General features: G+C 38.3%; 1 protein-coding gene across 1 annotated transcript in view; it reads left to right on the top strand.

Moving 5' to 3' along the window:
- The window catches only part of GPC6 (glypican 6), a 738,749-nt gene that overhangs the window by 473,360 nt on the left and 239,705 nt on the right, over positions 1-25,684 (top strand). The gene's annotated exons all lie outside the window — the stretch shown is intronic.

The following is a 25,684-nucleotide window of genomic DNA, read 5'->3' as shown; positions in this document are numbered from 1 at the left end:
AGTGACTTTAATTTCTAGTGCCACAGGGAAGTCTTGACTGCTCAAAAACTGTCTTTAAATCTTAGGAGCTTTGCTTTGAAGTGATAGCTAAGAGCACTGGGCAGAAAATAGGCCCGATTAACATTTTGTTTGCAATTTCAAGCACAAAGATGTACTTATGATAGCCAAGGCTTATCATCCTCAACTGAACTTGATGCTTTTTTAAGGAAAAAAAGCAATTTGAAGCCATTAAAATGACATGAAATAAATTAGGATATTTATTTTGTACATTGCTTATCACTTTCTCGTTTTAAAAAATATGGTTTTAGATCTCCAAATCTAACTAAGGGAGAAGGGTTAATATTAATATATAGCACAAAAATCTCTGCACTTTAATGCAACAAATCAATCAGCAATATCTACAATAAAATTACTAGGAGAGATGTATGAGTTTTATTGCAAACAATTCACATCTGTAACCTTAAGGCCTTATTCCACAGAACTGATTTGAATTCTTTTCAATGTATGAAGCAGTAGTGGGGTTTGGGGGTTGGTGGTGTTTTTTTCCTACAGAGTAATTTGATGTAAAGCTTGGATGGGCCACATCTTTTTCTCTTTGGATTCTCAGGGTACTACTACATCAAGTATTTGTAAATGGATTTGAGAAGGGAAAGAGGTTTTCTTTTTTGCTCTTGATTTACCCTTTGTTTTTCATATCTTTAATGAAAGTATTTCAGAGTAACTGCTCTTTGCTTGGACTTTTTTTGCTGTTGTTCAGTATTTGTTAGCTCAGTTTTGTGTAGAACATAGAAGACAATAATGAAAAGCTCAGAATAGTGAAGAGAAACAATATTTGTCCCTTCATACTGAACAGAATAATCCCTTCAAAACCTATAATCAGTACAGCCAAAAGGCAGAGACTTCATGTGATCACACTGCTTAGTTGTAGAGATTGATTTTCAGACATTTGGGGTAAGGAAGCGAACTCAAGAATATATTTTGTAGACAACTCACTTTCTTATAAAGAAGGTTAAAAAAAAGGGGGGGGGAATAATGAGATTGAAAGATAGATGGAAAAGAATACAAGTAAAAACTATGGCAGTAGATGAATACTAAGGTATTCATCGATGTGAGCTTTTCTTTCTGGGGGGTTGTTTTTTCCTTACTGCTCTACAATTTCTCTGGTAGTTTTTCTGGCCCATGGGGTTTGCTCTCCACTGCTTACAGTAGGTTGAACATGATTAGCTGGATCCTCTCAATGTCTTCAATTCCCCTGACTGCTTTTGGACCACTTATTTCTGTCTGGAGGAGGCTTCTGAAGGCTGTGGCAGGAGCAAGAAGTCTGTTGCCACACTCAGTAACAGGCAGCTACGTACTGATAGCAGTAGGTATGTATTCCTTTTTAATGTGGATTTCAAAAAATTCTATTTTCAGCTTTACATATATGTATTAGCATATGAACTTCAGTAATTTCTTTTCAAGACTTGTGGCTCAGGTGTGCAATATGCTGACTCTGTTCAAGAAGTCCTTCGTACCCCAGAGACAGATTTGTTTAGCCTAATCCTCCCATGTTCAAACATGAGATTGATGTTCAGATCATTGGCTTGAAACACTTAGAGGACCTTGGAAACTCTTTCTTTTTCCCAGGTATTAGAATTCTTTATAAACATAATTAGTGCCAGGTGGTTAGTAAAAACACTGACTCTTTCTGTTTCAAGTCATTAATTATTCAGTTTTCCTCCATTTAGTTTATATTTCAGTCTAAATGAGTTCTGATTCCTCAGTGAAGAAAGGGATCACAGAAAAACTGCTGTTGGTATAACCCCAATAATTCTTATTATTCAGCATTGCAACCTGTTCAGAGAAGTGGGTGCAACTGTGCAACCTTCTTCCTCCTAAAAGAACTCCATACAGCAGTTTAACTGCTGAAATTTAACTTTTTGCAGTTCAGTGTTTTCAGCTGTAAAGAAGTGATGTTCAGAAAGCACATATCTGAGAATATAATCGATAGATTGTATGTGTGCAGCATATGTGCCCTAGGGCCAGTGAAAGTTTGGTCTGAGTCCCATAAAAGTGCTTTTAAACAAACTTTCCAAATGGTCACTAGTCTCAGTCAACATGTTTCATTCTTACATTAAAAATTACCAGTGTAAATAAGGAATTGCTCTACTTGCATGTATCCTTATTTAAAGATCAATATCAGGTTGGAAAGCCAATAAAATTGAATCATTTTATCTTGGTTATACACTGGAAGATTATACCTCCAGACATAGACCAAGGACTTTTCTCAGATGCCTAGTTTTAGATTTAACCTGACATATTGCTGCCTTGCCAAAACCAGCATGTTCATTTGCCAGTATGTGAAGTTTCACATAATGCTATTTGCAAGGGTGTTTGTATGCAGACTCTAAAAGTTCAAAGGTTATATTAATTTCTTAAGGGGAAACAAATCTTGAATTGTTCTAATGGATATCATCAAATTGTGTGTTGTGTATTGTGAAACAAAAGACTAATCCTGTAGTCTGCCCTTGTCTAGCTCAGCTGAAATGAGATGCTTGAAGGGAATCAAATTTCCCCTTCTGACACTTCTCTTATCTCCAGATTTTGAAAAAAATATTTTTCCTCAAAATATTTTGCCTTTTGCCCCCATGACTCTGTACAGACAAACCCGACCCAAAACCTTTAAGAATGCTGGAAGTGTTATATTGCAGAATATCTGTAGCCTAACTTGAGGCTAAAACCTGCCATGGATGAGATGATAGGCACAAGCTGTACCAGGGGAGAAGTGAGGATGCAGCCTCTGCAGACTTTGGCCCCTGCATTAACATTGCTTATTTTAAAGAGTCTTTCTCTCTAACCCTACTCCAAAATGATGTACCACAGACATCAAGGCAGGCTAATTCACAGATTTCCTTCCTGAATCTCTGTACCGTAGGGCATGAAGATATATATCCATTGCAGGCAAAACACATATTCTGTTTTCTATTTTCCAAAGATATCTGTTACACTGTCCTGCCCATAAGAGAAGAAACCGCTCAAAAAAGTGTGTAGATGCAAGTTCAGCTTTAAACTGCAGCATTTATACTAATACCTGGTGATACCACTGAATCAGCAATTCTGTCAATAATTTTAAATGCTCAAGTCTTTCGCACCAGTCTTAACTTGTAATTATTCTCTCCAGGTCAGATGTGCCCTAGGATCAGAGTAGGGTGAAGGGAATGTTTTTTTTTCTAGCACTTAAGAAAACTCGGATTTGTTTCTGAGCTTGACCTTTCAGAAAAAGGAATTAGCTCTCCTCATTACTGACTGTAGGATTTTCTTAACAATGGATCAGTTCAGGTCAAAAGGTGAGAGAAACCAAGGCATATAGAACATAAACAGGAATCAGATAATCATCATTGGCTGCTTTTCTCCGTTCTGTTGCCTTGAACAAAGAAATCAGTCATCAGAGAGTCTCTGCAGTGCACTGAGCTGCCAAATTCTAGGGTTATGCCCTTTTTATTAAACCAAGCATGGGAAATATGAGAAAACAGAAAATCCAGAATCTCTTTAATTGCTGTCTTGTTTTTCCATCTCAGATGTGGGTTAAAACTTAAACAGGGGAAGTTTAGATTGGATATAAGGAGGAAATTATTTCCTGTTAGGGTGGTGAGGCACTGGAATAGGTTGTCCAGGGAGGTTGTGAATGCTTCATCCCTGGCAGTGTTCAAGGCCAGGTTTGACGAGGCCTTGGGTAATATGGTTTAGAGCGAGGTGTCCCTGCCCATGGCAGGGGGGTTGGAACTTGATGATCTTAAGGTCCTTTCTAAACCTAACTATTCTATGATTCTATGATTCTATGTGGCAGTGTTACCTCATATATGCTTTAAATAGTTTATCCGTTCCATTGTATCTGCTTGGTAGTCCATCACATTCCCAGATAAGTGAACTGTGATTATTTTTCCCACATGTCAAAGTCATATATATATTTTCTCATGTATCTTAAATGCACTCCAGGATTTTGACTACCCTACAAATTGTCCGGATTGGCTGTTTGGATAAGACAAGAAAGCATAAAAGCAGGTGCTAAGTCTGCATCATACGATGAAGTCCGGAGCAGAGGCCTGAAAGCTGGACTCATGCAAATTACCTTCAGAGCTAAGAGCAGCACAGATGTAGCTGTACCCCACTCTGAGACAACCCATGGAAAGGAGAATTTTTTTGAGAGGAAACCATAGCATCAGTTAGAGTAACACATATATATATAAATTTCTCCTAATATATAATATTAAAAGGGTATCTTTTTTTTTTTTTTTTTTTTTTTTAACTTAGGCGGACACTACTTTATTTAGTGCTTATATATGCAGTTCCACAGGGCTGGAGCTGATTTCTCATTGTATTCTCTATATCATAGCTCTAATAAAAGGTTTTGGAAAGCTTTTCTATTCTGTTTGCCTGTCTTGTTGTTAATAAGATCGATCTTTTCCTGGCTCTGATTGCATCTCAGACATTCTGGGAGCAGCAGTAAAAGCAGGGAGAGAAAAGGACAGTCTTGAAGACATGGATCGTTTCCTTCACAGGTACCTATGGACAGACAAAATTTCTCTTGATGACCTGGAAGGCCTAATTACACTGGAGTACAGTGGGAAAATGTAGAGGATACTAGTCTGCTTTGGAAAAACAATAAAATTGAAGAATGATCCTTAACACCCTCTCATTAAAAAAAAAAAAAAAATAAAAATCTTGCAATTCAAACCTAGTAAGAGTCTCCATACCAAAAATTCACTTCACACTCCAGTCACAAGCTAACAAGTGATACACCTTTCAGTGGAAGTGAAGGATCAACAAATCCCATCAATGGAAGTGAGAAGCAGATTTCAAAGAAATCCAGCAGGTACTTGCTATAACAGCTGCCAGTAAACTGTAATATTACTTTTGTAAGAACTGCTTATGGAACAATTTATTCTTATAAATGTTTGCACAAGCTTTTGCAATAGTGAATAAGTGGCATGCATAAATAGGGAGACAATGCAAAGGTTAAATAATAAAAAACCTACTGTATGAGCGGAGATTGAGGAGCCTTCCTCAAAGGCTGCTGTTATTTGCAAGCTTTCATTTGCAAATCTTAACTCATGGATAACAAGATAAAGTATGCAATACCTAATAGTATTTTTAATTTTTAGTTTAGACATTTCCATTTTAATTTCCTGAGCAATGTTCCTTTTCTTTTCTGGATTCACATTTTCCTGTCTTCACCTCAATGTGCTCCCTAGTCCATCACACATTCGTACTTCCATCTTAATAGTATTTTCTATAGTCTCTGTATTTTATTTTTCTTTCTTACTATTCATCCCAAAAGGAAATATTTGGCATTTAGTTTTTATTATCAATCATTTCCTTTCTCTTGTGGATAGGCATCTGCTGAGGGGATGCTACTTTTGCTACTTTTTGCTTTTTTGAGGTATAAAACCTGGATCATTTAACCTCCTCACCAATTGTAACACAAATCTGAGAGAAGTAGAAACACTTTCTTTCCTCTTGGTGAAGCACACGAGGTGGATGCCAGAATTCTTTCCAATATTAGTCCTGGCCTGTATATGATGGTCATAATGTAAGCGTCTAACTGGTCATTGATACATCTATTGATCCCCTTGGTCATGTCAGTACGGATTTATACGTGTCCAGTAAAGTTCACATGTCACCCTACCACCCAACAGGTTGCTCTGGTTGTCAAAAAAAAAACACACCCAAAAAACAAAACCAAAAAAAACCCCAAACCTTTCATTTCCTCCCTTTCAGGTCAGCCCTCATGTCTAGACCAAGGAGATGAAGAGTTTCAGTGCGAAGAAAAATCTATGAGTAGGAGAAAACTGCACCTACAAGCAGTATTGGATCTACAAGATTAGTAGACAGCAGAGAATTTCCACTTATTTTTCAAGTTCTTCTTGTTCACCATTAAAAATTGAAATGTATTTCACTTACCTAGGAGAAAAACCTTATTCTGAAAGTGCTCGTGGTCATGTGTTCTCTGTATTGGGCATACAAGGTAAAGTAGTTTTCCAACTGATCACTTTTTAATCCATGAGTGCATAACAGCAAATAAATATTTTACTCACTTTTTTATTTGTCTGTTTCACCCAGCTATGTTTGTTGATATGATGTAGAAGGAGAGTCTGCGATAATGGTGTTTGCTCAATCTTGAGAAGAGAGGGTTTTGCAGTGATCCTATTGCTGTCTATAAATCTATAAACACCCAATGTGTGCTTGCGGAAGGGAGCTGAATTCTTCTGAAATGTGCACAGTAGGACGAGAGGCAACAAACCCCAGCTGCAACACTGGAAATTTTAATCAGATATTAGGATTATTTTTTTTTTTTCTCCATGAGGGAAGGCTGTGGAATCTCCATCTTTGGCAATATTCAAAATAAAATAAAATTTGAAAAAGTTATCTCAATTGAGTAATAATACTCTTAGTGACATAACAGCTGTATTGTCAGTTCTCAGGGCAGTATTTCATAGATGCCAGCTATATTTTTGGCACAGTTTGTTCTCTATGAGATAGTTAAAGTAGCTGAATTTCAAAATTATTATATTAGTTGATGTGGATGTGGAACTGAGCTAACCTAGGCTTTATTTAGAGGTGCTCTGGAAATTAAGTAATTCACTGCTTCTCAGTGATTTTTTTCAGGCTACTTTAAAGGTACAAACATTACATTATGATGAAATCATACTTTTTATGCATTCTTTCCTTTAAATTCTAACTTAAGTACTTAATTCACAGAAAAGGTGAGGGTCTGTAGCTTGTCAGCAAAATCAGGAGTCACTGAGCATGCTGAGCACCTTTGCAGATCAGTAAGAGAAGTTTTTATACAATACAAGTCAGACACTTTAGCGGAATTTCTCCAGAGCCATAATGGCAATTTTAAGGAGTCCTCATAACTTAACACACAAGAGACAGAGAGTGCAGTGCTGCTTTTCATATGAAAGTGAACTGAACTTAAGACCTGGCATTATATTTTTCTGTCTCTGACTACTGCTTATTTTTAAAATGTGCCTGAAGTAACCAAGGATGTTTTTTTCTGTAACATTGATAGTACTGTTCTCAAACACAGCTGAAGTCCTGGACTTCCCATTGACTATTCCCGATACTGACATCTACACTCAAGAAAATAGGAAATAAATAAATAAATGCTTAATCAACTCTAGAAATAGTAGTCAAATATTACTATGTCAAGCAGCCTGTTCCACTCCAGAAAGCAAAGCAAAAAGGTGTTGGAGGGAGAGAAGAGAGATAGGGGAGAATGGAATTAAAACTACAGAAGCAAACAGTAAAAAAGTGATCTATACCACAAGATTCACAGGCCATAGACAAGAATAAAAAATAAGCTAGAAGACTCAGGTTAGGTTTGTATTTTACAACATAAAGAAATACAAGCAGGCTGTAGATCTGTTCTGTACAAATCTTCGTATCAGTCTCATATGCTTTAATCATTCCTCAATTTGGAAAATGTTATACCTTACATCCAAATAAAACCTTTTTTTTTTTTATTAGCTACAATGACTTAAGTTGAATAAGAACAGAAACAAAACTGCTGAAATTAGTCAATCCAGACAAGCTTTGCCACTAAGTTGTTCCTGGTGCACTTCAATCTAAAGGCAGTCTGCAGCCGGGCAGAGACTGCCCCTGCTGACATGGGTTTCCTCTCCGCTGCAGTAAGCCCTGCAACAATCACCACGTTGCAGGAAGGTATTGCGGAGAAAAAGTGTCAAAAGAATCAGTGCAAGCCGTTGTTATTTTCATGGAAAGCAAAAGTGGCACTTAGTATTCAGCTGCGTGTTTGTTGTGGTTCTGGAAGCTCAGGCTCCTGAGTGCCAGTGCTCTGGACTGAAACAGTGAAAGGCACTCCATGAGCACTTAGTGCCTAAGTATCCTTTTATTTTGGTGAGACTCCTCTTCTTGAAATGTTCTTTATGCATTATACATCATTTTTGTTTAGGCACATCAAGAATCGTCCCACAGTGATTAAAAATCACTATTCCATTAACTTGCATGTCTAAAAAAGAATTAATGACTCCATGAATCATAATTAAAGCTTCTACTTCTTTTGGCAAGCAGAAAGCCAGACATTCAACAGGCCTTCTTGTTACCTATTTTGGCTCTTCTAATGCTTCATTTTTCCTCTTGCTTTCATGCTGAGTTCTACATGATTTTCCTTCTTGATTCTTTACGGTGCTTGGCCGTAAAGTTCATAGAATCATAGAATAGTTAGTTGCCTATCCAGACTTTTCTTTGATCTGTTTTGCTCTGCTGCTCAAAAACTTTTAGATTGGATATAAGGAGGAAATTCTTTCCTGTTAGGGTAGTGAGGCACTGGAATAGGTTGTCCAGGGAGGTTGTGAATGCTTCATCCCTGGCAGTGTTCAAGGCTAGGTTGGACGAGGCCTTGGGTAATATGGTTTAGAACGAGGTGTCCCTGCCCATGGCAGGGTGGTTGGAACTTGATGATCTTAAGGTCATTTCCAACCCTAACTATTTTATGATTCTATAATTCTATGATTTGATACAATCAGTTGTTCTTGAGAAACAAACTAATGTAACTTACTGGCTTTCTCACAGCTAACCTGTGTGATGATCCTTTCCTCTTGAAACCTGGCCCTTCTTTCCTCTTCAGTTACCTCTCTGTTTGCCTTCTGCATCTTCCTCCATTTCCTGGTAGTCCTCTAAGCCCAGCCATGTCAGCCTGCTATAGGGTAAATTGCAGATGAAAGCCAAGCAGCACCTAACACAATGAATGCCCAGATCTATTGCTGCTTTTAAGTAGTAGTGCTGCACTTCTGAAATAATTGTAATATCTGCAGGGTCTGAAAACAAAAGATCTTTCCTGTGGAGGAGGCATTCAGGCTGTTACCTGCTAAAGATCAACTTGCAGTTGGAATTCTTGTATTCCTTCGTTGCAGTGTAGGGCTTTTTTTTTCTTTTCATACCACAGTATTAATCATAACGCATGTGTATACATAATTAAAATTATGATTATTTAATATTTAAACAAAGAGTTTTGTTATAATAAGACACTGGTGATACTGGAAGAGATGGGGTTTCTTCCCTGAAGCATTTTTCCTTGTGGATGGCAGGAATCATTAATTTATCTCAAATACTAACTTCTTACTACATTTTTTACCCAGCATAGCAGACCAAGCCTTACAATATTTGAAAGAGGTGATTTTGAAGGTAGCCTTCCTTGACTCACTAGTCTGCTCTGTTTCCCTGATAGCAAATAATGCCCAGTGTCACAGATCTTAATATCTAAGACATTTTTGATTCAATCTAGCAATAGAAAATATCCTGTGAAGATACTTCCTTCTGCTGAAGAAGGGATTGCAGGTTAACAGGACCTGCTTTGTTGCTACAAATCCTATTTCCATATTAATTCTGAAGAATGAGACTGCTGAAAGAACTGTTTGTTAAAGAGTGATTCTTTCTCATTGTTGTTTTAGTTAATGGTCATGCAGCCTTTTTTCCCACAGTGCTCTAAGATGTGAATACAAGTTATTTGTGTTTTTTTTCCAGTGAATCCACAGTAACAAATTCATTTTGTCTGGTCAACCAGGAATTTACAGACCTGCCTTTGCAGCACCACAGAACTGTTGGTGTCCTAAGGTGATATTCAAAGATGTCCATAATTCTTAAAACTCTGGTTGAGGGTATTTACATTCAGCACCTCGTTCATGAGTCTTAGCTTCTGAGTCACAAAACGTATAAAAGGGTTTGATTCACTTGCCTTCTGACAATACTTTTTTACTGGCAAGCTAAACAAGCACTGCCAAATTGTAGGAGACACAAAACCACTCCAGTGTCTGAGTGGGGATACAGTCTGGTTACAGTATGGTTTCCCAGGACATTTTCTCATGCCCATCTACCATTGGCATCTATTGACATTTTGATGGGAAGCTGCCACAAGTTTTGGCATTTCCATCCCTCTTCCTATTCTTCTCAGACTTATAAAACAGTGTTAGTAATGTTCATTAAAAACTAATGCCAAAATATTTGTAGATTTAACGAGAACAATCTAAATTTAAACAGAGATAAACAATAATTTATTATGTCAAGTGTGGAAGCTGTTAGCATAGTTGATTTTTTTTTTTCTTTTTATCATCTAGCGTTGCAACTCGTAGAACTTTTTTCAGCAGCAACCTGTGAATATATATTATGAACAGTGACTTGCAGTCTCTTTCCCTTGGGGACATGAAAATCTTCTAAAGAACCTACCATATGTATTCCTATAAGCTGCTATTCAGAAGGGAACAATACACTCTAAATTCTTTGGAAGATATAACAATGCCACAAAATAAAAATTAGTAGTAGGACATTGAAAGATCCCCCACCCCCCGCCTTTTCTCCTTCCCCAGTAAAGCAGAACATTTTCTAAGTTTCATCACAGCAGCTTTCAGCAGAGATGATTTCTTGCCCAAAGGCACAGGAAGATTAACCAAGTATTCAACTGCTCAACCAATAACTCATCTGAAAAAGAGTATAAAGAGCATATTGTAGGCTTCACAAACACAATCAGTTTATCAAGGTCAGATAAGGACAAGTGCCTGAACAGATGTCATTCAAGATAAAAATTGAACAAATACTGATACTGTATGATTAGGACAAAAAAGAGGCTACATGCTGGATTGCAGGGGTGAAAGACCACATTCTGCAAAAATTCACTTTCACTAGAGCATACACAGGCTGAAATTCCTGCTGATGATAAGAAATTAGCTTTGTAGTCAACAAATTTATTGATGCTCTCCTTTCACAAATGTTCGGTGGAATTACTGATGAGATTAAGAGGGAATTTGTAATGCATAAGTGAAGAGCTTTTATGAGCATTTTCTATTGTGTCAGTGAAATGACAGTAAACCTCCATCAATGACCTCTGGTGTAATTATCATTAGTGACAGGGCAAGATGGCATCTGCTGAAAGGCTGGCACCTGACAGGTGAAATATGGATATCTTTTATGTAATTTAGGGCAACATTTGAATGAAAAAATGCTGCATAAATAAAATAAAGGCAGCAAACCAAATTGCTGTACAACCTTGAATGTGTAAAATGGGGAAACAAGTAGCCTATTTTCCAGATGATGTAAGGGAAGAGGGAAAATCAGAGGGGAGAGGTTCATCCCAGGATGAAACCTGAGAGGAAAGAATGTAGTGGCAAAGGCGTGATTCAGCAACGAAAACAACAAACAGGCCAAGGCAAGTTAAAAATATTTTATATCTTTGCAAATCTTATCAGTTGAAATCAATTGCATAATTTCTGTTGTCACTTTTTAATTCATAACTCACAGGAATAGATGGCCTGGTATTTCCTAAATAAAGGTCCGTGTACTAAGATACTATTTTTTTCTGCAGAGTTGGTTGTCCCTCAGGACAGTGGCAAATAAGCACCTAGACTTCAGATTTGCTGTGCTGCTGTGCTCATGTCCTAGCACACAGTCACTAGGACCTCAGGGTTCAAACTGCACGTTTCTTACCATCATTAAAAAAATCAAATATCCCTAGGGATCTTTTCCTGAGACCATTTTGTCTTCTTGAACATGTGGGTGGATCGTAGAAATGCATGGGAGAAGGTGACTCAACATTTGAGGCAGCATTGTATTTCTTCCTGCTGCATGGGTCTATAACCACCTGTTATTCCCCAGCGTTTCAAGTTTTAGTAGGAAAACATGCCTCTATGTGGTGGCAAAAGAAACCTGTCTTCAGCCCAGCATTCTGGTAAAAGTTTATGGCGTTTTAGATACTGTAGGTAAGGTAACTGCTAGCCAGTGCTTCCTGGTGGTTCACATTAGCAATGCTCTCTCATATATGGACAAAAGAAAACACCATCTTAAGACTGTTTTTAAATAATGTAGCATGTTTTTACTACTTAATCTCGCAACCCAGAAGTCACTTTGGATCCTTATGTAAATAGATAAGCATTGAGAATGATCAAACCCTTTTTTATTGCTTATCTACTGAGTTTCCCTTGTTTTCTGTCAGCACTGTAACCCTATAGTTAAGTTTTCTGTTACAAGTTTGATCTTTACATATGATGTCCTCTAAGTCTTTCAAAAAGAGATTTGCTACATGAAGCTGTTCTTGAATCGTCTTCAGCTAGAAAGGTTTGTGTATAGGTACACATTGTACATATGATACGGTGAGACTGAGATTAGTCAGAGATTAGCTTGACAAGAGGTTGTAGAAGTCAGAGGCATAGAAGGGAAATATTTCCTTTCCACTGCTGTTTGGTTCACATTCTTGGTTTCCTTTCCCTGTCAGTAAAACCTAGGCCATTACAATATTTTGAAAATATTCCAGTTTTCATTTACATATCAGATGCAGAAAAATAGATGGCTCTTCATAATGAAGCATATCAATCTTACAAATGCAACGTAAACCCATGTAAAATATGATTTTATTCTGTCCCTCTTACATGAAAAAACGATAGCTTGCCAGTGTGTAGATGCCCAGCCTGCTGCAGTTCTGCGCACTGGTTCCTCCAGCTGCACTCTCCAGAAACAGTTCTGCTGTATTCTTTGTACTATATTTATACACAAAATTGTCACTCAAAAAAACCCCAAACAAAACAACCAAAACATAGTGCATTTGATTGTGTGAAGCTTCTGTTGCCTTTATTTTACTAGTGGATAAAATACTCCCCACTGCCACAAATGAAAAGAATACACTGAATATGAAAAAAGGAACAAACTTAGGATTTATCTATTTAATTTTTACTGGTATACTTTTTACCTGTTTAGTATTATGAGTAAGTTTCAAATTTCCAAGTTTCAAAATTCACAAATTTTGCTTTCCTTTATGAAAGACTACATGATAATAAATGTCCAGCAGTAGTTTACTGTTCAGAAAACATATCAAGAACTGGAGCACATAGGAAGTATATTTGTAGAGACAGAAGACAAAATCTAAAGCTATATTAAAATGTCCGGAAGTAGAATATCTGAACACTGAGAAGCTAGAAACAGGGCAAAAATCAGATGTCACGATTTAGAAGTTTTGGGTCTTTTCCCCAGAACTTCTACATTAGTGCTGCAAATTATTCTTGTAATGCAGAATATGGAAGAAATCTCAAAAATTACCTTAGGATAACAGTCTCTGGACCTTTGCCAAAAGATACAGTCATAACAAGAAAGAAACTCTTAACTTTAAAGACTTCATAGTTCAGACAGAGGTTTGCACATACATCTCAGCTACATTCTCATAGAATCATAGAATCGTTTGTGTTGGAAGGGAACTTACAGATGATTTAGTTCCAACCCCCCTGCCATGGGCAAGGACATTTTAATAGTCTTCACACTTAAAAGTGCTAGTGTTCTGAAAACTTCTAGAAAAATTCTAGAGATTGGCTAAGGCAAGGAAAGAAAGGTTCGGTTGGATATCTGGTGCTATAAACAAATAATAGAAATGTACCATAGCAAACAACAAATGTTAGAATAGAAACAGACTACTTAAAACATCTGAAAAAGTAGATGCGGAAAAAAAAAAAAAAGTTGCAAATCTTTCAATGTCTTCTAATTCATAAGGGCCAACCCTTCAGCAGAACCAGCAATAGGAACACTGAAGCTTAGCACTTTGTTTACAACAGGGACAAGAATCGTGCCTTTTTTTTCTTTTTGTGAGGTGCATATTGTATACCAAGCAGAGATTAAAGCAGAACACATATGACAGTTTCAGTTAAGAATAGGAGTTGATGTTTGCTCAGTGGACCAATGTTGATGTGGTGGTAATCATGTGTCAGGCTTGTGCTGTCCTAGTGAAACCATTGCAGTTCCCTAAAAAAGTGGTGTATATTGAAAAAAAATAACATATAAAACAGACTCTAAGTGCATCTGAAATTCGTGAGCACTGCAAAAGTTATTATTCAATGTGCTGTGTACATCAAGGGTGCTTTGGGGGTATGGATCAGTGCAGAGTTTGCTGAATTTTATAGCAACAAGTGATCAGATTGGTTTTTAAATGAAAGGTAAGAATAATATTAGCTTAACATAGATGTTCTTGCAAAACATTGTTTGTTGGCGGTTCTTTTCAGGATTGAAACTTTTTTCTTGTGCACACCAGATTTTTCATACCCTTATATGAAGAAGACAGGTAGAAAAATATTAGGAAATGTTTAGGGAGAGATGGACCAAAGGTATATAAATAAATAATAGATCTATTAAGACCTGTGCTTAAGCTGGTGAAAATATATATATATATTTCTAATGCTGAAAAGAAATTAGAAGTCCTTGATCATTTTCCCATAGGCAGGGTAGCCAAAGCCAACTCATGGAAGAGCATGAAAGAGAAGAGAACAATGACCTCAAGCCAGATTTACAAAGATCTTTGTGACAGGATTTCTGCCTTAATTTGCGCATATAATTATTACGGATCTGTGTCCGCTTTCAAGTCAGTTGAAGATGCATCAAGAGCTTGATTCATCATCTCTTTCAATAGACGAGATAAATTAGCTAGAAAGAGGCCCTAAGGGAACTCACACTGAGCTGTCTAATTTGTGAGCAAGCAAACCTCACCTTATGCTGTCAGTGAAGTAAGATTACAGGGTACATGCTCTACAGTCGGCATGCTGAGCTATTTGCCCATTCTTTCCTGTAACCTCTAATCCCACTCTAATGAAACAGCCCTCATGAGAATAATTTTTCAGAGCTAAGTTACATTATAAGAACTTTATTTTTACCTTCTTCTATCTTTTCCTCACTTTCAGGACCTCTGTCATCTTCTTGAAATTTTTTGAGTCTCTGCTCCCAGGCCTCTCTTGTTTTCTGATTCTCTGCTTCTTTATTTCCCTTCCAATATAGTAGTTTTAGCTGAAGGCCATCTATGGTCTGTCCTGGTCTTTTCCCTCCTTCCACTACACCATACCTGGGGCTAATCTCATCTAACAGCAATCTGATTTACTACTTTTTCTACAGGAAGGTATGTAATTTACTATCAATACCAATCCTGTTTCCTTTGCTCAGGCTAAAACCTTGTTTCTGTGATACCTCCAGGTTACCTGTTCTTAAATTTACCTGCAAAATCTCTATTACCTTTCTCTGCAGCATTTGAACAGCCGTCTTTCTACCAGAAGGTCTTGTATGAACTGCAGATATTAGTCTCCACTTGGCATTTCTTCCAGATTACAACACCCAAGTATTATAGAATAATTGTACATTATATCAAATATAACCCTTTTTCTTGCATTAAAATGCTTTTAGCCAGGCTCCCAGATCATATGTCATCCTTTTCTGGCTTTGACCAAGGCAATCTTTCTTTTACTCAGCAATCTTGCTAAAGCTTCCATAATGCTGTTAAGATTGTTCTTCCAATGGGTTGGTTTGGATTTTTTAAATCCCTTTTGCAGTCCTCCACTGGATCCCATTTTTTATTAAACATAAGCTTTGGGTTACCTTCGTAGCTTATCTTCTCCTCTCATCACGTCACCAGAAACACACAACCAGCTCACAAAAAGCCTCCATCATTGGTCTGCTCCTGATGCTTATTGAGGAATATCCTGAGGTAAACCACTTTTAAATCTCGTGAAATCATGTCTACAAAGTAACACCAAAACTGTCATCATCTGTGCTATTCATGTGCTACATGTTTCTACTGCCTATTATGCTTATCAATTTTTGGTTCACTTCTTGTTAGCAACAGCTTCTTTCCACTCTTCTATTATGCTCAGTCTATATGCTTTCCTTTGTCCTGTTTTGTTGTGGGTTTCTTTTTCTCACAGTCTTTTTTATTCATCAGGTCTTGATTTATAGCCACAGTTCATGGTAGTAATGAATTAAAAGAAAGAAAAATAAGGGAAAACTTCGGGATTTATTGTAACATGTTACCTGTTAGCAGGGTGGAACTTTTTGCAGGAAGTACTAGAAGCTAATTTGTATTTATTTCATATAACAATTTAGAATGAGATAATTTCAATGCGCAAGGACTATTTAAATGATATTTCATTACTATAATTACATTTTTCTAATGAAAATAATTGAAATCTTTTAGCACCAGGAAAAATAAAATAATGCAGAAGTGAATGTATGCATCCACAATCTTGAAAATGAGCATACAAGATTAGAAGTGATCATATGTTTCTTTGAACATGGTATTTTGGTGAACATCACAGATTTATCATGTCCCTCATAGCTTCTGAAGGGGTAAGTGTCCACTCAGGCTGATTGAAAGTGGATTCATTATTTTAGTCTATACAGCTTAGCTGTATTGTGTTACATTATTAGGAACTTTAAGCTTATAAGAGATTTCTCTGTGTATTATTACGTAGTGTAGCAAGAACTCCTCAGTCAGGAAAACAGTAATTTCTGAATTATCATTCTCCGGTAGCAGAATTCAGCAACCATGCTTATAAAATTAAAACCTTAGAAAAGAAAGCATAAAACCAATAGTCCATATAGGTGAGAAATAGATTTCTCAAGATTTGCTCAGAGGTGAAAATCAGTGCAAGCTATACAATAACTCACATGTTGTGCTTAGAAATGGATTTTCATAACAATATCATTTTAGCAATTGCATGTTTTATTTCTGCATGGTAACAGTACGGGCTGATTTCTAATCATTTATATAAGGTGAAGATATAAAACCAAAAAACTAGGATAAAAAAGAATGGAGAGGCACAAAGAAGGATTGGGTAATTGAAGCCTCTTTATAGCAATGCACTACTCCATCGAATTAGATGGGGGTTTTTTTCACCCCTCAAAATTTGGGCAGGAAGCTATGAAACTAATTCGAAGTTTTGGCACACAAGCCTGTGGGAGTTAGATACCCAGATCATAGTTTGATTGTTTCTTGCAATGGACAGGCTCTTTTTCTCTGCATCTGATTCAAAAGCCTAATGCAACTTCCAGTTTTCTTTTTTTTTTTTTTTTAAGTTTAAAACAGGTAGATTCCTGCAGACGGCATCTCCTTGCTGTATTACCTGTTGATTAGAACTCCTTCTTTCCTGTTACATTTTTTTTTCACAGGTGTTTTTATTGGAGTCAAGCTGTCAAGCAACAGAATTCGGATGGCATTGAAAGAAGGCAAAACAAGCTACTTTGTTTATTTCACAAACTGCCTCTGAACAATAATTCTAGCAGGTGCAAACTAAAAAATCTAATGGGCTATAAGGGCAGGCAGTTCTCCAAGTCTAGGAGAAAAGTAACTGATATAGTCATGCTTTAAATAAAATCTTGCAAACTATTTTAAGCATTTGTATTAATAATAAGTCTCTTTATATACTATTCATGCAGTAGGTTTGTTTACATAAAGTTATATGGGAAGGGCAGATGAAGTATTGTGAGCTGCAGGGATGCATTTTTGCCCTGTTGGTGCATAAACAATTTAAGAGGCTTCACATACACTCTGTATTTTAATACTGCTGTGGGGCCTATGAAACACCAGGAATATGAGTTGTCCCTTCAATGACACATTAGCCTACTGCAAATAATGACAAGCAGATGTGTGGGGAGGAATATTCCAAGCAAATATAAAAATGGACACCTTACATTGAGGTAGAATGTTTTCTTTACAGAAGCTTCAGATTTAATTAATTCCAGTACCCTGAAGGAAATTATAAAACATCAACTTTGGTATGTTTTGTGTGTTTAATCTGCCTGAGGCTTATGCCTGGGGTTTTTAAAGATGCATGGAAATGTTAAACCACAAACAAGCAAAAGCAGTGAAAAAATAATGCTAACGAGCGTATGTGCTCTGTCTTTTTCTTTCCCAATAAGGGGGGTGTTCTAAATTGAAATGCTCATACTTCGGTTCTGCAATTCTTACCATAACAATTAAACACTGCTAACAACACTGAATTTGTTCTTTGAGGACCAGGCTGGGTAGTTTTTAGCCCAGATTGTTCATATTTATTGCACAAATGTTATAGAGAAAAAAATGAAGTAACCAAACCAAAAGAAGAAAAACCCAGTCTTAATTCAAGCTGATTCTTATGAATTGCTTTTAGTTATATTTTTTTGTTCTTTATAAGAAAACCTTTTAAACCCAATATGGTTTGGATTTTTTCAGCTAATTTAAAATTAGTTTCTAAATAAACAAACAAGAAATAATAATAATAATTAAAAAAATCACAAACAACCCTATGTTAAGATGCAGAAGGGGACACTAAAATTCATAATTTTTTAAAATCTTTCCACATTGTACTTGCATTATTGGCATTATTTACTAAATTGTGTGCATAGAAATTCTAAGCTTACTGGAAACTGTTCACAGACATACCTCCTAATAAAAAAGTAGGTTTTTGAATTTTGTACAAAGGTATAAATGAAAGGAGGTTTATGTAATGTTTAAACCATCTATCTTGCCCAGGAATCAAGCAGTCATGGGATAGGAAACCATTTTAAAGTGGAATTATCACAGTCACTATATGTTCCATCAGAATAAGGACAACTGTCCCTTTCTGACATTGCCCTGGTGACAGAATATTGCATGATTTTTAGATGCTGTTACTATTAAACTCTGCAATCCTATTCTTACAGGCCAATGAAAAACCTTTTGAGATCTCTTGTAATATTTCAGCCACAGACAAATGAAGCAGAAAATGACTGTATAAGAGACTTGTCAATTAAAGAAGAAAAAATCTTTGCCTTTTCTGCCCTTGTTTTGACAGATTTATTTTTGTTCCTCTAATAGAGGGGGTTTGGGGTTTCGGGGTTTTTTTGGAACTTCAAAGACTGAAGAAAAAGCTTATATAGGGAAATGAAACTTTCAGTTTTGAACAAGGAAATAGAATTTCTGCTTAGTACAAGGATGCAAGATTTGCTGAAATATTTTTTCAGTCCTCTCAGTAGTAGTGTTTTACCTCTAAATTCCATTGCCTGATGCATTGAGGAGTAATGTGCTCTCTGCAGTTGCTTTGAATCTTTCACATACTAGTAGGCATTTTAAAAAAGGTACCTTGGTCTATCTATTGATTATGTTACTGGGACATGCACGGTACTAAATTACGGTCCTCTCTTTCAAATTTTATTAATTGCTAATTTATAACACATTATAAGCTACTTCTATGGAAAAAAAACCAATAAAGCAGATATTGTTAGTGTCATCCATTCCCATGAACTGTGCAAGTAGTTCACTATTCATTATTTATGTTCTTTTGTTAATATGGAAAACCCCTAAGCTTTCCAACTTTCCAGCTTTGCAAGTTGGGTACATGGACTTGTGACTTACCTAGGACCTAATGATTGAGCTGGGGTGCAGCTTCCTTCCCAATTTTGAGCATGAGTTGAATATGGTCTGTGTGATGTATCTTTACACTGGCAAGTTCCATGAGATTCACAGGCTTACTGGTTCCCTTTAGAGTGAAGAGGACTTTTGGCTGTAAGCTCACTGTTGCAGTGTCTAAAGACATTAAATACAGTTTTCTCTATTTTCTTTCAAAAAGCAGAATGGAAGAAAGAAACTTAAGTTTCTTGCAACAAGCAACTACCTTTTTCTCCTCACTTCAGCCCATTTCTATCCCACTGAGGTTATATGGGTCCATTATCTATACATATTCCCTATTAAGACATCTGTTTTGCATGTTCTTCTATCAAATAGTGAGGAAATCATTTATTAATACTGCTTAAAGCTTTCCATTTAAATTTTCATTGCACTTGGGAAAGCTGCTAAGTGAACAAACATTGACATTCTGAGGTGAAAATAAACCTATAGTGCTTTGGGCGGGGGAGGGGATGGCAGGAGGAGAGCAGGGCAAAGAACCAGCATTTCATAATTTTATCCATTTGTTATGGGCAAAAATGCACTTTTAGTGATCTGACTCAATGACATGATAAAATTCCATCTTCACTCCAGCTTTTTTGCTTTTTAGCCAGACTTACTGGTTCATACAGACGTTTTCCCATCTTCAGGCCTCTGGTAGATGGAACAGTGTCTTCTGCTTTTGCTTTTCCCCTGTGCATTGTATGTTGTTCTCCTCCATTCTGGCTGCTCTTGTTGCACAAAAGCAGCTGAGTATGCTCAGGACAAAAGGCTTCTGGCAGTGGGAGAACAGACTAATGGTAGGCATTCAGCAAGACAGAGTGATGCCACAAAAACTAAAGGGATGCCATGAGGGAAAGTCTTCCTATCGATTAAGAGGAGATTCTCTTCAGCCTGAGAGGCAGTTGTGGTGAGGCAGGTGTCACAGAATTGTAGAATCAGAGAATCATAGGCTGGTTTGGCTTCCAAATATTATCTGGTTCCAACCCCCCCTGCATTGGGCAGGAACACCTTCCACTAGACCAGGTTGCTCAAAACCCCATTGGTCTCTTAAGTAACAAGGGATAAGATAAGAAGAAATTACTTCAGGTTGCACCAGAAGAAGTTTAGATTGGATATTAGGAAAAACTTCTTCCCCAAAAGGAAGTATTGGCTGTCCAGGGAAGTGGTTGAGTCACCATCCCTGGAGGTATTTAAAAGATGTAGACCACTTAGGGATATGGTTTAGTGGTAGACTTGGCAGTGTTAGGTTTATGGTTGGACTGATTTATGTTAAAGGTCTTTTCTAACCTAAACAGTTCTATGATTCTATGATTCTAATGGCCCATTTGACAATATCCTTCCTCAGTACCTGCTGTTATTAACAGTGAAATAAGTAAAATATTCAGGCTCTAAGTAGAGAAAACTACCCATATTCTTTATTACTTTTAAACTAAAATAGACCTAGACCGTAGTTCCATGAGGGCAACATCAGACAGACTAAACGCTAAAATCAGGGTGAGAACTGTAGTCGTTTTTTTCATAATGGGCTCTGGATCTGGAGCTGCTCACAGATCTCTGATCAGAAGAGTTGTGTAAAACAAGGGCAGGGCATCCTGTACTCTGCCAGGTCATCTAAGACTTTCATCGGGATGTTGTTTATGGTGATCTGCAATGGCCTGCAGCAGGAGTTAGCAGGGCTCATTGACAGGGCTTTAAACTAGATATGAAGGGGAAAGGGGAGATAACTGGGCCTGTTGGGGACAAGCCCAAGAGAAACATGCTAGGGCTTGAAGGATGGCGTACTACGGAGGATTCTCAATCTATTGCTTCATTTGAGGGAAAGGATAGTTGTTTAGACCCTGTCCCACAGGGGAAAAAGGATATCAGGGTAAGAGTCAACAGAGCTCACTCACAGAGCTTTAGGTTAGACTCAAAGTGTGAGGGGGTTGTAGCTGGGTCTGAAGTAGTGGGGCATTGTTCTAGTATTAATGAAGACCAAAAGGCCTCCCGCCTTCCAAGGGTGCCACTAGCATGCTCTGATCGCTCCCTGAAATGCTTGTACACCAGTGTGCACAGCATGGGGAATAAACAAGAGGAGTTAGAAGTCTGTGTGCGGTCTAAAGGTTATGATCTGGTGGCAATTACAGAGACATGGTGGGACAACTCACATGACTGGAATGTGGTCATGGATGGCTATGTCCTTTTTAGGAAAGATAGGTCAGCAAAGCGAGGTGGTGGAGTTGCTCTTTATGTGAGAGAGCGACTAGAATGTATTGAGTTCCGTCCAGGGACAGATGAGGATCAAGTGCAAAGTCTGTGGGTACGAATTAAGGGACTGGCTGGTACAGGTGATACAGTTGTGGGGGTCTATTGTAGACCTCCTGATCAGGACTAAGGAGTTGATGAGGCATTCTACAGGCAGCTGAAAGCAGCCTCACGACTACATGCCTTGGTCCTCATGGGGGATTTTAACTACTCTGATATTTCCTGGAAGACTCACACAGCCAATCATTCACAGTCTAGGAGGTTCCTCCATGCGTTGATGATAACTTCTTAATGCAAATGGTGGACAAACCAACTAGGGGAGGAGCGCTACTGGATCTAGTACTCACCAACAAGGAGGGTCTGGTTGAAGTGGTGATGGTCAATGGCAGCCTTGGCTGCAGTGACCATGAGATGGTGGAGTTTAGGATCCAGTGTGGGAGGAATAGAACACCTAGCAAGGCCACAGTTCTGGATTTCCGAAGGGCCAACTTTGGCCTCTTCAATCAATTGCTAAGGGAAGTTTCATGGGAAAGGGTATTAGGTGGTAAAGGGGCTCAAGATAGTTGGTCAGCATTTAAGGACCACTTCTTCCAAGCTCAGGATCTGAGTGCCCCAATGGGTAGGAAATCAAGTGAGGGAGCTAGGAGACCAGCATGGTTAAAAAAGGAATTGCTGGGCAAACTCATGTGGAAAAAGTGAATCTATGGATTATGGAAGGAGGGGCTGACCACTTGGAAGGAATATAGGACAGTTGTTAGAGGATGTAGGAAGGCAATTAGGACAGCTAAGGCCTCTTTGGAACTTAATCTAAGTCGGGTTAAGGACAATAGAAAGGGCTTTTTCAAATACATAGTGGATAAAACTAACACAAGGGGTGATATAGGCCCACTGTTGAACAAGGTGGGTGCCCTGGAGACAGAGGATTTAAAGAAGGCAGAGGTGCTGAATGCCTTCTTTGCCTCTGTCTTTACTCCTGCAGATTCTCCCCGGAGGCCCAAGATTCCTGTAGCCCCAGGAGTCAGGGCAAAGGAGGAGTTTGCTTTGGTAGATGAGGATTGGGTTAGGGATCAGCTATGCAATCTGGACATCTATAAATCGATGGGTCCGGATGGAATACACCCACGGGTGCTGAGGGAGCTGGCGGAAGTCATTGCTCGGCCACTCTCCATCATCTTTGGTAAGTCATGGGAAACAGGAGAGGTGCCTGAAGATTGGAGGATGGCAAGTGTCACGCCAATCCATAAGAAGGGCAAGAAGGAGGACCTGGGTAATTATAGACCCGTCAGCCTTACCTCCATTCCTGGAAAGGTGATGGAACAACTTATTCTTGACACCATCTCTAGACGTATCAAGGATGAGGGGGTCATTAACAGCAGCCAACATGGTTTTATGAGGGGGAAGTCATCTTTAACCAACCTTATAGCCTTCTATGAGGAAGTGACTAGGTGGATGGATGATGGTTGAGCAGTAGATGTGTTTTTTCTTGATTTCAGTAGGGCATTTGATACTGTCTCCCACAGCATAATCATAGATAAGCTAAGGAAGTGTGGGCTTGACGATCAGGTACTTGACGATCAGGTAGTGAGGTGGATAAAGAACTGGTTGGAAGGAAGAAGGCAGAGAGTTGTGGTCAATGGGGCAGAATCTAGCTGGAGGTCTGTGACTAGTGGAGTGCCTCAGGGGTCGATGCTGGGACTAGTGCTGTTTAATATTTTCATCAACGACCTGGATGAGGGAACCGAGTGTACTCTCAGCAAGTTCGCTGATGACACTAAACTGGGAGGAATGGCTGACACACCAGAAGGCTGTGCTGCCGTTCAGCGAGACCTGGACAGGCTGGAGAGTTGGGCGGGGAGAAATTTGATGAAATTCAACAAGGGCAAGTGTAGAGGCTTGCATCTGGGGAAGAACAACCCCATGTACCAGTACAGGTTGGGGACTGACCTGCTGGAAGGTAGCGAAGGGGAAAGGGACCTGGGGGTCCTGATGGATAGGAGGATGAACATGAGTCAGCAATGTGCCCTTGTGGCCAAGAAGGCAAATGGCATCCTGGGGTGCATTAGAAAGGGTGTGGTTAGTAGGTCAAGAGAGGTTCTCCTCCCCCTATATTCTGCCTTGGTTAGGCCGCATCTGGATTATTGCATCCAGTTCTGGGCCCCTCAGTTCAAGAAGGACAGGGAACTGCTTGAAAGAGTCCAGCGCAGAGCCACAGAGATGATTAAGGGAGTGGAACATCTCCCTTATGAGGAGAGGCTGAAGGAGCTGGGTCTCTTCAGCTTGGAGAAGAGGAGACTGAGGGGTGACCTCATCAGTGTTTACAAATATGTAATGGGTGGGTGTCATGATGATGGAGCTAGGCTTTTTTCAGTGATATCCAATGATAGGACAAGGGGCAATGGGTGTAAACTGGAGCATAGAAGGTTCCACGTTAACATCAGGAAGAACTTCTTTACTGTGAGAGTGAGAGAGCACTGGAACAGGTTGTCCAGGGGGGTTGTGGAGTCTCCCACATTGGAGATATTCAAGGCCCTCCTGGACAAGTTCCTGTGTGATGTACTCTAGGTTACCCTGCTCTTGCAGGGGGGTTGGACTAGATGATCTCTCGAGGTCCCTTCCAACCCTTGGGATTCTGTGATTCTGTGAATGCGCAACATTATCAAGTGTCAATTATGTCCAACTGTTAACAGCTGCTGTGTGGCAAACGTAAGTATGGCCTGCATTGCCTGGAGCTTTAGCAGACAATACCAGTCCACAAAAAGCACCTTTGAAAAGGCCAGCCTGCTTTGGGGTAGAAAAGAGTTTAGCCCTTATGGATGCAGTCACCATCCATGGGCTAAAAAATAGTCCCTGAACCTGTTTCCTGGTATATCTGTTCTGCATCTGTTGACCATCTCAGAAGACTTGCCAATAAATTGATACGAAAAGCAAGTAATTTAACCATTTAGTGGGATAAAAATAAAATTAAATTATCATATATGGCCTGATAGGAAAATTACATTGTTTTTACAGACTAATCTTTTAAATAGTAAGCAAATGATCTCCTGTTGAGGTTACCTAACCCTTGTCATTGTAAATACATTTCTGGCCTTAAAAATCCTCAGAACAGTCTTTAGCAGAACTGTATCATTTCATAGTATATGAAATTTGGAAGTGATTGGGAAAATGTCTGTGGCTATCCTTGTGAAAATCTGTTGAGATTTAACTGAGCTACAACCAGGCCAATGTTGTCATTTGTACTATGCTCTGTAGAGCTTGCTAAACTACCTGGAATAGAAACTGTGAACAGGCTGCCTGAATTAGACATGTTCAGTCCCGTTGAGGCTTCTGTTGCCATGCATATGTAGGCTACACGTAGCACACAAACTTTACTACAGCAAGAGACTACAGCAAGGATGTCTCAACTGAAATTCTCTGCTATACTGTAATAAAGATTAATGTGTACTGTTATTTCATTGCATATTGAAACCCTAAGAAAATGTAATGAATATATTTGAAAATTACCTGAAAATTCAGTCACAAATCACATTCTGTTACTTTGGGGAAAATAGATGGATACATGGTAATCCTTAAAGATGTCAGAGTCTATCTTTGTTTCCAAGGAAAAGTACGAAATTAATTCTAGTATGCAAATAATAAAATGCCCCTATATTAACACTGGATAAGTAATCTGCTGACTTTCTGATGTGTATTGGTCCTCATGCACCAGTATACGTTTTGGATCATAGTTCTTCCTTCCGAACTAAGAAACTATACCCCTTACATGTGTCATTACTGAAGAGTGATGAAGCCATTATACCCTTGTTCTTCAGGACTTTGAAAAGCTCCAGACTTTTTTGGTATTTGAGTGAGTTTGAGATAAAAGTACAATCAATCAGTTTTGACAGTATCAGTTCTGAGCCAGATTCTGTTAGCCTGGATTCATGTTGAATGGTGCCTTTTTTAGCAAGGGGTGTGATTGATTTTTATGGTGTTAGTTGCCAAATAAGAAACTCTTTAGACTAAACAGGATATCAGAAGTCACCTTCTACATCTAAAACCAAACCTTGTGAAGACTATTAGACATTTCATATACTCTGAAGTATATTTTTTAATGTAAAAGCTCTTGAACAAAGACAAATTGATTCTTTTTAAAGTACCCTTTTAATTTTAGTGCTTTTTTTTCCTTATTTTTCTGACCACTTCAGAAAACATATATGAAATGACTTTTTAAAAAGCTACAACAGGAAAAAAAAAGAAAAAAAATGGAAA

Source organism: Neopsephotus bourkii, unplaced genomic scaffold (assembly GCF_033783945.1).
Source record: "Neopsephotus bourkii isolate Nb327-2 ecotype Australia unplaced genomic scaffold, CSIRO-AGI_Nbou_v1 NB_1052, whole genome shotgun sequence".
In the NCBI taxonomy this organism is placed as follows: Eukaryota; Metazoa; Chordata; class Aves; order Psittaciformes; family Psittacidae; genus Neopsephotus; species Neopsephotus bourkii.
Note: the sequence above shows the minus strand (reverse complement) of the source record. Positions and strands in the feature narration are given on the sequence as shown.